This window comes from Labeo rohita, chromosome 9 (assembly GCF_022985175.1).
Source record: "Labeo rohita strain BAU-BD-2019 chromosome 9, IGBB_LRoh.1.0, whole genome shotgun sequence".
In the NCBI taxonomy this organism is placed as follows: Eukaryota; Metazoa; Chordata; class Actinopteri; order Cypriniformes; family Cyprinidae; genus Labeo; species Labeo rohita.
In genome coordinates, this window is record NC_066877.1 from 15,518,871 (window position 1) to 15,530,045 (window position 11,175).

General features: G+C 35.5%; 1 protein-coding gene across 1 annotated transcript in view; it reads right to left on the reverse strand.

Moving 5' to 3' along the window:
* The window catches only part of lypd6 (LY6/PLAUR domain containing 6), a 29,326-nt gene extending 22,964 nt beyond the window's left edge, over window positions 1-6,362 (reverse strand). Inside the window, exon 1 of the mRNA XM_051120067.1 lies at window positions 6,188-6,362. The gene's annotated coding sequence lies outside the window, so the exon portion shown is untranslated. The remainder of the gene's footprint in view (window positions 1-6,187) is intronic.
* Window positions 6,363-11,175: the final 4,813 nt, after the last annotated feature.

The following is an 11,175-nucleotide window of genomic DNA, read 5'->3' on the forward strand; positions in this document are numbered from 1 at the left end:
ATTACTCCAGTCTTCAGCTTTATGTGATTAAAAAAGAAAAAAAACTTTTGTAATATTTCAAAATTTTTTACTGACCTTTTTGATCAAGTTAATGGGTCTCTGCTGAATAATAAATAAATCAATGAAATGAAAAGAAATGCTTAATTTCATAATATACACATTTCAAAATATATCTCATTACATTGATATTGAATTTTACACTGACTGAGGTGAATAAACCTTGTTGTTCAAGTCCTGGTACAAAGTGTATTAACAGACTACATATAAATCTTCATACACAGACAAAAGATGGCAGCAGCTTCACTATGGGGTGCAAAAAGGCCTCCGTAAGACAAATCGGATACATCTGTTCAGTAAAGCATTCAAATGGGGTTCAAGAGCAGCTAATTAACATCAAAATCTGCCAAAAGCTTCTTAACACCATGCAGTTTTACACATTCCTCTCTGACCAAATTATTCTCCATAGTGACTAACCTAAAAAAATACATATATCATGCTGTAAAGCTAAAAAGACTTGAAAATCTAAATAATGGAATAATGGAGCGTAACATGCAAAAATAACAGATGCATTAAGAGGGCCCGGTGCCTCAGGCACACTAGCACTGACTCAGTGATAGTGATCTTTGCCTGGCCACTCATGCAGTTAACGCTAAACAAACTTTGCTAAATAATTCAAAAAGAGCATAAGTAATGCACAGCGTTGAGGGATTCTCTCTTACGCCCCGATGAACAGCATTTGTTATGTACTCAGCCCAAAGAGAAATGGCATTATCCAAAGGCCATCAGCCTTTGTCAAGTTCCTCGACATGGTGAGAGGAAACAAAGGGGTCAGATGAAGCCATCGCTCTGTCTTCTGCCTCACCGTCCCCATTGAGATGGCACTCTGGGTAATGGAGAGTCTGATCAGCACATGGAGCACTGAACCCCCTCCCCCACTACGACACGGGAAGCTTTATAAGACCTCAGATGGTCACGCAATGGTAAAACTGTGATATATTCTGGGTATTACAAGATAACTTGAATTAAAAAAGATGCTTTTGACATTCAGAGTGACTGCAAGCTCGTAGCATTAGCATTAACTATTCAAAAAGAAGTAAATGTACAGATAAATCCAGACGCCACACGCAGTAACATCATTACATGTAGTGCAATCCATTAACATGATCCATCAGATTCAAAACACACACAAGAACAACCAGATCTAACATTCCCGTGACATTCCTCCAACCTGCATCATTCTGTCAGAAAACAACCCTCATATGTCAGTAATAAAGACCCATATAACTCTAAATGCTTCCATACCCTTGTCATTAGGAGGTCTCAAATAACACCTTTCAGATTCTCTGCTGGCCCATCTGGAGAAACACCTGCCCCAGCTCTAACGTGTTATCAGGTGTTCAACTGTTTCTTGGGGTCAGAGGACAAGTAAATATACGGGCCTTCCTGTCAAAAGACTCTATAAGGGAAAGTATCCACTCAAACAGAGTGGAATCTGCAAATCAGTTGTCAGGTGAAGCGAATCCATCGAGTGCTAACAGGATGTCAGATTTCTCCATCGCTCTTCAAAGCCGAGATATTAACAGGGCTCAGTGATATGGATGGCCCAGATTACACAGAGCCAATGTGAGAGAGTTTCAAGCCAGTTGTGTGTTTTATAATACAATATTTGCATTAAAAAAAGTAATGTACACTGCCATTCAAAAGTTTGGGATCAGTAAGATTCTTAATGTTTTGAGTTATGCTCATCGAGGCTGTATTTATTCGGTCAAAAATACAGAAAAAACAGTAATATTGTGAAACATTATTGCAAAATCTAATATTGGTTTGCTATTTTAATATACTTTAAAATATAATTTATTCCTGTGATAGTAAACCTGAATTTTCATCAGCCATTACTCCAGTCTTCAGTGTCACACGATCCTTCAGAAATCATGTTAATATGCTCATTTATTAACAGTGTTTGAAACAGCTGTCTGCTTAATATTTTTTTTGGAACCTGTGATACTTATTTCTTTGATTCTTTGATGAATCAATAGTTAAAAAGAACAGCATTTATTCCAAATAGATTTTTTTTGTAACAATGTAAGTCTTTACTTTTTATCCATTTAACGCATCCTCGCTGAATAAAAGTATTAATTAAAAAAAAAAAAAAAAAATAGGTATGAACAATGTACTGACCCCAAACTTTTGAGTAGTAGTGTATATTGTAATACAAAATTTCTATTTCTATTTATTTATTTCTAGTTGTTTTTATTTATCAAAAAATCCTGAATAAAAAGTATTACGGGTCCCAAAAATTATTAAGCAGCACAACTGTTTCCAACACTGATAATAAATCAGCATATTATAATGATTAAAAGTTGGCTGTCATCTGTCAGTGTCATTTAATTTGTTTCCATCTATATACTGATTATGAAAATAGATCTGCATTAGTGATTGTACATGGCGCAATGTTTTTAAGTCACTCAACCAAGAAGTGACTAAGCCTTAACAGAATATACTTAAATGCTCATTATATTGATGATCATATCTGTTGCTCTTTCTGCTGTCTAATACTATATTAAGTTATAATGTTATTATTATTATAAATCGTATCTATGTATATTTAATACCTAGTACAGTTATATCTATAATCTCTCTTTTCTAGAGAGATTTCTAAAGGATTGTGTGACACTGAAGACTGGGGTAATGATGCTGAAAATTCAGCTTTGCTTCACAGGAATAAATGATATTTTAAAGTATATTAAAATAGAAAACTATAAACTAAAACTTGCAAGAGTATTTCACAAAACAATGTTTTTTCTGTAATTTTGATCAAATAAATGCAGCCTAGATGAGCATAAGAAACTACTTTAAAAAACATTAAAAATCTTACTGACCCTAAATGTATAAATGACATGCATAAAAATACAAATTGTATACAAAAACAAATTATATGTGACCCTGGACCACAAAACTAGTCACAAGGGTAAATGTTTCAAAATTGAGATTTATACATCATCTGAAAGCTGAATAAACATGTTTCCACTGATGTATGATAGGACAATATTTGGCTGAGATACAACTATTTGAAAATCTGGAATCTGAGGGTGCAAAAAAAAAAAAAAAAAAACTGAGGAAATCTCCTTTAAAGCTGTCCAAATGAAGTTGTTAGCAATGTATATTACTAATCCAAAATCAGGTATTGATATATTCACGGTAGGAAATTTACAACATATCTTCATGGAACATGATCTTTACTTAATATCCTAATGATTTTTGGCATAAAAGAAAAATTGATCATTTTGACCCATACAATGTATTTTTGGCTATTGCTACAAATATACCTATGACACCTATGACTGGTTTTGTAGTCCAGGGTCACACATTGTTCTGTATATGTATTATAATACAATTTGCTATTAAAGTTTTTCACTTAGAGATTGCTTATTTAGTTGCACATTTAAGTAATCATAAAAAATTCTGACCCTGAAAATAAAAAAACAAGTCTGAACATCCATTTTTTTTAAACACAAACAGTCTGTATCTCATATTTACCAAGTGTTACTGCTTTGTATTATGCAAACAACTCATGATGCAAAACTCTTCAGTTTATATTTACAGAAAATAGCATATAAGCCTATGCGTGAGATGATCTTAAGTAACACCACCCCCACCCAGATAAAGTAAACCCAGGAGAACTAATGGATGATAAATCTTATGCGTGGGCACTGGGATTTCAAAAACTAAGGCAAATGCATTTTTCACGCTGGTGAGGACCCTTCCATTTCTTAAACATTTTCGTCTTGAATTCATTGTTCTGACCGTGTCCCTTCAACCAAGACTGCAGCCTCACCACAAAATCCGACCGTCTACAGATGGGCTTTAGACACACATCGCTTTATAATTCCATTCTTCCTATGCATGTTTGCAGGAGACAATGCATTTCCTTTGCCCCTGACTGGAAGAGACTATAGGCTTTAGTGAAAATTGCTTTACAGATGTACTATATGATTTTAAACCAATACTGGAAACACTTTACAAAAAGACCGTATAGAATGACAGTACGAGTCCATGCTTTACTACAGTACTTTCACTTTGCATTGTCTGAAATGGTCTCGGTTGCTGTGATGTCATCAGGGCTTTCCCAATAGGAAAAGCGCTTCCCACCTCAGTTGAAATGTTTTCTCCTAGATCTGATATCAAAGGAGGCTCAGCTCATAAGCAGCTCGCTGGATTTCCTCTCGCTGCGTGCTAAGTGAGAATATTTCGCAGTGTTCCTTCCCCTTGCGTCCTTGGTTGCCTGTGTTGAGTCTGTACTCACACACCCCCTACACAGACTACAGATAAAATGCCCTTCAGACTATTTTTTGCACTGAAAAAAATTCACTATGGAAATAAGCAGTCATTTATCTCCACCACCATGCAGGTGCATTACAGCTAAATGAGATTAAGCATCGGCTCTAGAAAGAGAAAAACAACAGTCCGAGCTACAACGGCACTTTCATAAAAAGGTCATTGAAATGAGAAGATGAGATTCTCATGGTTGGTCAACATTAGCCACTCACTGTGAGACAAACAATATTAAACATACATTTTTGCATTGCATATACTGCATAATGATAAACAAGGATTGCAGTGGCCTACATATTATAGATATAGCAGGGCTTATATATCCGTATATGGAAAGAAGCAATGTATACGTACACACTAGAATTAACCACTCCTACAAACACGGCAAACACAGAGCAACACACAAAGCTCCAGCAAAGCACGGGATCGACCCATATCAAATAAACTGCTGTATCCATGTATGCATGCACCTGCTGCATATTTTAATATAAAATATTATAGATCTATTGTTGTGCATGCATTCAGACAAGTAGAGGGGTTCACTTCTGATTATAGAGTACAAATGCATAACACTGAACATTCCTGGCATAGAATCAGGGTGGGCAGGGAGGGTTATTCCTGACCTTTTATGAATGCAATGAATGCAGGTCGCCAATAGCTTTTGACACAACGTCAAAATACACACATTTAACGAGCATCCAATATTACTTGCTTATCAACACTGTGTTTAAGAACAAATTTAAGAATGCAATAACCTGAATTGAACTTATATAGTGTAAAATATCACTGATGTGCATTTGTTTGACAGGATAACCATTTTGTTTTGACCTTTCAAAATGTTGCACACCTTACTAGTTTAGGGTAATTTATCATCAAATATTGTTAACGATGCTACAAACTACACTGTAAAATATGTTTTGTTGAAAAGCTTTTTCTGAAAATGCAAAATGTTCAAATTTGCAGGCAAAAAGATTGCAAAACTGGTTTTGGTGGCTGCATATTTTAGTTCCTGATTGTACTATACGTCACTAAACTATATAATGTAAATACATAAAGCGATATGAGCTATTTTAATGTCACTGTAAAACGTACTGAAATAGGACAGATGGATAATAAAAGGCCTCCTGATAATTTATAGTTTATCAAAATGCCTCTTCAGCAACAGTAGTCAATGATAATGTAAATACAGAGCACCCACACACAAACAAGACTTAGGCTATTATACAACACTAAATAATGAATAAACATTAACTAAACGTAAAAAAATAACATAAACACTATTTTGCAGAATGCTCATTCCTCATACAGAAATTATCGGTGAAATATTCTTTTTATCAATAAAATATACATAACGCGTTGTTAAAATCCATACGTTATATTTCACAAAAAAAAAATGTTTACAAAATTTGACAGTAAAAGATGTAGTAAAACATATATTTGTATTACATGTATGATGTTATCGTGCATTATATGGTAAGGTAAGAGTTCAGTCATCTCAATAAGTATGTTTATCCATAGAATTTTGTTTTTTGTTAAAATTCGTAACATTTTAGAACGTAGATCTTCATTACAAACAGAAGCGTTTCAGTCTAATTGATTATAATGCGAATGTTCTAGTTTTGACGCAACGCTGTCAAACAAGCTGCCTCTGTTATTTACCCTTGTTTACTACCATTCTGCTGTGGTTTGTATCAGAGAGGTTTAGTGAATAAAATGTATTTTTGCACCAAAACCTCTAAAAAGCACTCTTCTAGAGATGAAAACAAGACATTTGTTCAGATTTTAAAGGGTGTGCTGCTCTGTCATGCATTAATCCAGTCGCAGCAGGTCAAATAAAAAGGTTGCGGCTACTTACCGAAAATGATTCAAACGACTGTAGTCAAACTTTTATCACGGCAGATTTATCCTTGTATGGCAAGAACCGAAGAGAGTCATGTATATCAATAGTGTCCTTTCAGTTGTCTGTACTCATGACACGTCCGAGCTGAATCCCTGTGAACTCAAAGGTTCCTAAAAGGCGGATGAGACGCTCGGCTGCGCCTATCAGAGGTCGAGAGGAGGCGCGTCCCGATGGATCCACACACACTCTCTCTTACACACACACTGACACACTGACACACACCCCTACTGTACTGGGTTTTGTTAACACTACCAGGAGCCTTGACTAAAATATCTGGTTATGCAGATAAGTTATAAGCTTTACATTAGATAGCTAATTATGTCTATTGTATCCATTTATTTTAAGAAAAATCCACATTTAACCTGTGAGGAAAATGTTGAGACTATGGTTCTATTCTAAGTATTTTTGTGCATAATAGGCGCGTAAACTGATTAATACACTTATATAGTGCATAAAAACATTGTGTGCATTTATGATAGCCAAAAATTTCTGTCAGCCAGCTGACGAGTCTTTAGTTGGCCCTCTGCTGGTGATAAAACACATTAAATGACTGAAATGTCAAATCAAACACTTCCTCTCAGTGAATCACAGCCAAGTAACCTAACTGTTGACAAAAATGTAAACTGTTATAATCCAGAATTAATATTGCTTACTCAACAATTATTACAAAATCACATCATTCACAAGCTAAATGTTTAAAAATATATATAGCGACAGTCAAAAATATAATGCTTTCTGCGGAATATTAATAGAGACATAATTTGTGTAAAAAGAAATGGTAAAGGACGTTTGTTCTGATTTAAGATCATGTAAAGGACACACAAAATGCCCCTCAGCCATGGAGCAAAAACGACTTAATCACCTAGAACAAAATATATGTGATGCCTTCAGAGATTATCATTGGCTACATATATCTGCAACATTTCCAAGATGACTAAATACAGCTGAGGTCAAAAGTTTGACCCCGTTTCTTTTTTATTTTACCAAAATAAGAGGGATCATACAAAATGCATGTTATTGTTTATTTAGTACTGACCTGAATAAGACATTTTACATAAAATATGTTTACAGTCCACAAGAAAAAAACAATAGTTACATTTATAAAAATGATCCGGTTCAAAAGTTTACATCCCCTTGATTCTTAATACTGTAAGAATACCTGAATGATCCACAGCTGTGTTTTTTCGTTTAGTGATAGTTGTTAATGAGTCCTTGTTTGTCCTGAACAGTTAAACTGCCCACTGTTCTTCAGGAAAATCCTTCAAGTCCCACAAATTCTTTGGTTTTCCAGCATTTTTGTGTATTTGAACCCTTTTCAACAATGACCGTATGATTTTGAGATCCATCTTTTCTCACTGAGAACAACTGATGCAACTATTACAGAAGATTCAAACGCTCACTGATGCTCCAGAAGGAAACATGATGCATTAAGAGCCGGGGAGTGAAATGACCTAAAACCGTCTTCACTGATTGTATATGATGACCTCATGGATCAAGAACATTTTAGTGGCAAACAAGCAATCAGGAAAATGTTTTGATTTGGTTTTAGTTGTTGCTGTTTAGTGTTTTGGGAGAAACACTAAATAGGCATTTTACCCTGGAGGAAAAGTACCATAAATCTAGGAAGATATCAGATCTGTGACCAGATAATTTACATTTACAGCAGTGATTCTATATTTTCCAAGCAAAAAGAGGAACAGACCTGCTTAACGCTTTTAATCAGTGTATCAAGATCAGATCTGCAACACCTTGAGTTATTGTCTTTGTGTGCTTCCAAATTGGTATCTCATGGGCACATAAATCTGCAAGTAAACATTACTTGTGAGGGCAAGTTAAAAGCTATGTGGGGGGTGACCCATAAAGCGGGGAGCATCACAGACCCCCCTGTCACCGCTGTGCCTTTGAGCAAGGCCCTAAACCCCAGGTAGCTTCAAGACGACTGTCTCTGTAATTAGTGCACAGTGAATCACTTTGATTAAAAGCGTCGACCCCACAGATTACCGTATCATATATGCATGTGGTAAATATGCCTTGCTTAACTTGTTATTAACTAATTGTGTGCTAAACCTCCAAATATTATATGCACTGATGTTATGAATGGGTTGTAAAATGCTCCATGCCACAATAATCCAAAATGTTCCCCCAGGCAACAATTACCGACTTAAAGACAGAGTGCCTGATGAAATGTGACATGCACTTAAGGAATGAAGATATGTGGCATGCAGAAATCAGTAAAACGCATTAAATGAATTTCTTAATGCATAATTTTAAGTAACGGATAATTTTTAAAATAACAATTTTAAATATTTTTATTTTAAATAATAAATATCATTTAAGTAAACATTTAAACAATAATAAAAAATAAGTTAAATAAAGCAATTGTTTTTTTTTTTTTCTTGTGTAGCCTGCAAAATATTTACAATTAAATATTTAATTAAAAATTTGGTGTTTTGAGGACAACTGACTTCCTCTGGAAAAACTCTGGGGCCTTAAAAACATTAACGCAAAGTGTAAATAAATCCATCGTAGCTACTTAAAAGCCTGTGTCTAAAGATCAACTTCAAAGCAAAGAAAACTTGCACAGGATGAGAGCTTGATTTGTAGTGAGCAGATTTCGACAGCAGTGAGGGAAGCCTCTGCCATTTTAGGGAAGTGCAGAGAGATTGATGGCAGGAATAGATCATGAGGTGAGATCAGCCATGTAAATACAGTGTTTTCATGTGGTTTACTCACTGTACATCTCTTATTCTGAATGTACCATAGGACACAAAAATCTAGATGTTCAGAGACAATTTTCTCTCAGACTTCCATCACTGTACATGAATTTCCGGTCTGACAGGCTGAGATTGTGTCCACACAGCATGTCAGATATCACTGAAACAGGCTGACGGGATGAAGAAAAGAGCATCAGCACCATGTACAAATTTTGTGCATGACTGGATTCCGCTTGAAGTTTAAATCTGAAATCAGCCGTTCAGACATAATTACAACCTCCTCCTGTGGGGTCAGATTTCAAGTAATGGAGGTGCAGCGTCTCGCTGGTATGCAGAGCCACGAGATAAGGATAATTTTACTACAGGTTGAAATGAACAATGAATAGCAGAGAAAGACGAATTCACAAAGACACTGGAGAAACAGAATGAAGGCAAATAGTTCAGTCTCAATTCTTTGCATGCTTTTGGCATCATAATGTATAATGACAAAAAGCTATTTTCTGTGAATATGCAGTAAACAACAAAATTATTTGTGCCGCAAACTAGTGGGCGGTTTGACCAAAAAGCTGTATCATGTTTTGTTTTTTTTTGGCGGTGTGAAGGTTTATCACAGTTTTTCCCTGACTGTGCCTTTATATCAGAATGCATGAAACAGTTCCAACGATCCAAACAAGCATGCTACATGAGCAATTTTTGATGTAATTTAGAATGTATAATTTCTAGATGTAAAACAAAAACAGAATGGTCTGACCTTAGCTTTGTGATATTATGTTACAGAAAAAATCAGAATGAAACAAAAACAGCTGATGGGCTGAATGAGACACAAATTCACTCTCTGACAGCAGGTGGCGCTTACGGAACAGCGGCAATACAGCTTCTTTTTGGTTACCACTGTAAACAAAGCAGCACAGCACTTTTAAATATTACATTAATATGGATTGCATATGCATACACAAATACCATGAACTTTTCTTTCTGTATTTCGCACATCATGATCACAGAGAAAGAAGGGTCTTATCTAGCGTAACGACCGGTTATTTTTTAATAAAAATAATACAACTTATATACTTTTTAATGTCAAACGCTCGTCTTGTCTTACTCTGCCTGGACTGTTTTTGTTCTGGTTCGTGACAGTTAGGATATGTCAAAAACTCCCATCTCATGTTCTCCCTCAGCTTCAAAATCGTACTATATTGCTGTTTTACCTTTTTTTGTTAAGGGTGTTTGATCTTCTTTGCATGTTGACTTTGCAAAGACAGTGATCTTGCTGATAATGTACAGTATTTTCTCCTTTTTGCGTTCGTCTTCAGCATCTCTGGCTTCTGTTAAAGGCCATTTACGGTTGTTTTATTTGCCCAGTTAAAGAATTAGTTGTGTGTTAGTAGTTCTAAAACTACTTTTACAACCATTAGTCAGAAGTCTCAATTAACGACGATGTGTACTTGCTTAATTACAACCGGTTTTATTGTTTGAACCACTTTCCAGCACTACTGCAAACCAATGCATTTATTATTACAGTAATAAAATTCTAATATAGCTGCAAGCAGCAATTACCAGGGTTGAAGCGCTTTTAATTAAGCATATAAGTAAAAAGACATTACATATTATTTAGCAAGGCTGTACCTACCTAAATCAATGAGTAAAAAAGCATTTTTGGCAAATCCAGGTAATTTACCATAGAAATATGATGTTTTTTTTTTTAACATTTATGACTGTTATAGCATCAGCTGTAGTCCAATCCCCTTAAAACTTTGCATGGTTTTTTTTAGAATCACCTGCCGCATGCGCTCAGCAGGTTTTGTGAAGTTTTGAGTTTTCGTTTAGGCTTTAGCCTAAGACTTTAAAACCTAACACTAGTTCGCAAGAGTAGTTTTTTTTTTTTTTTTTTACCTCTTGTCAATCATTTAACAAACGATTTGATTGACAGGAGTAGTTCTAAAGACAAAGATGTCTGGAATGAGGAATTCTATCATATGATACGAATATCGCGTATTCACAGCCTTGAAAAATGCGATATCACCTCCCAGTGGCTGATTCCTTTTTAAATTTCTCTCAGACCATTGGGGCCTTAAGTCGAACAGGCCCACTGAGTTTCATTCTGATCAGCCTATGTTAACCTTGTCTAACCGGTGCTCCAACTTGTGGACCAACAGTGGCCATGTTTTTTGAGATACGCAAATGTCCTTGTAGACACTTGTTGCACTTTGGACCAAGACCGTGCACACCAAT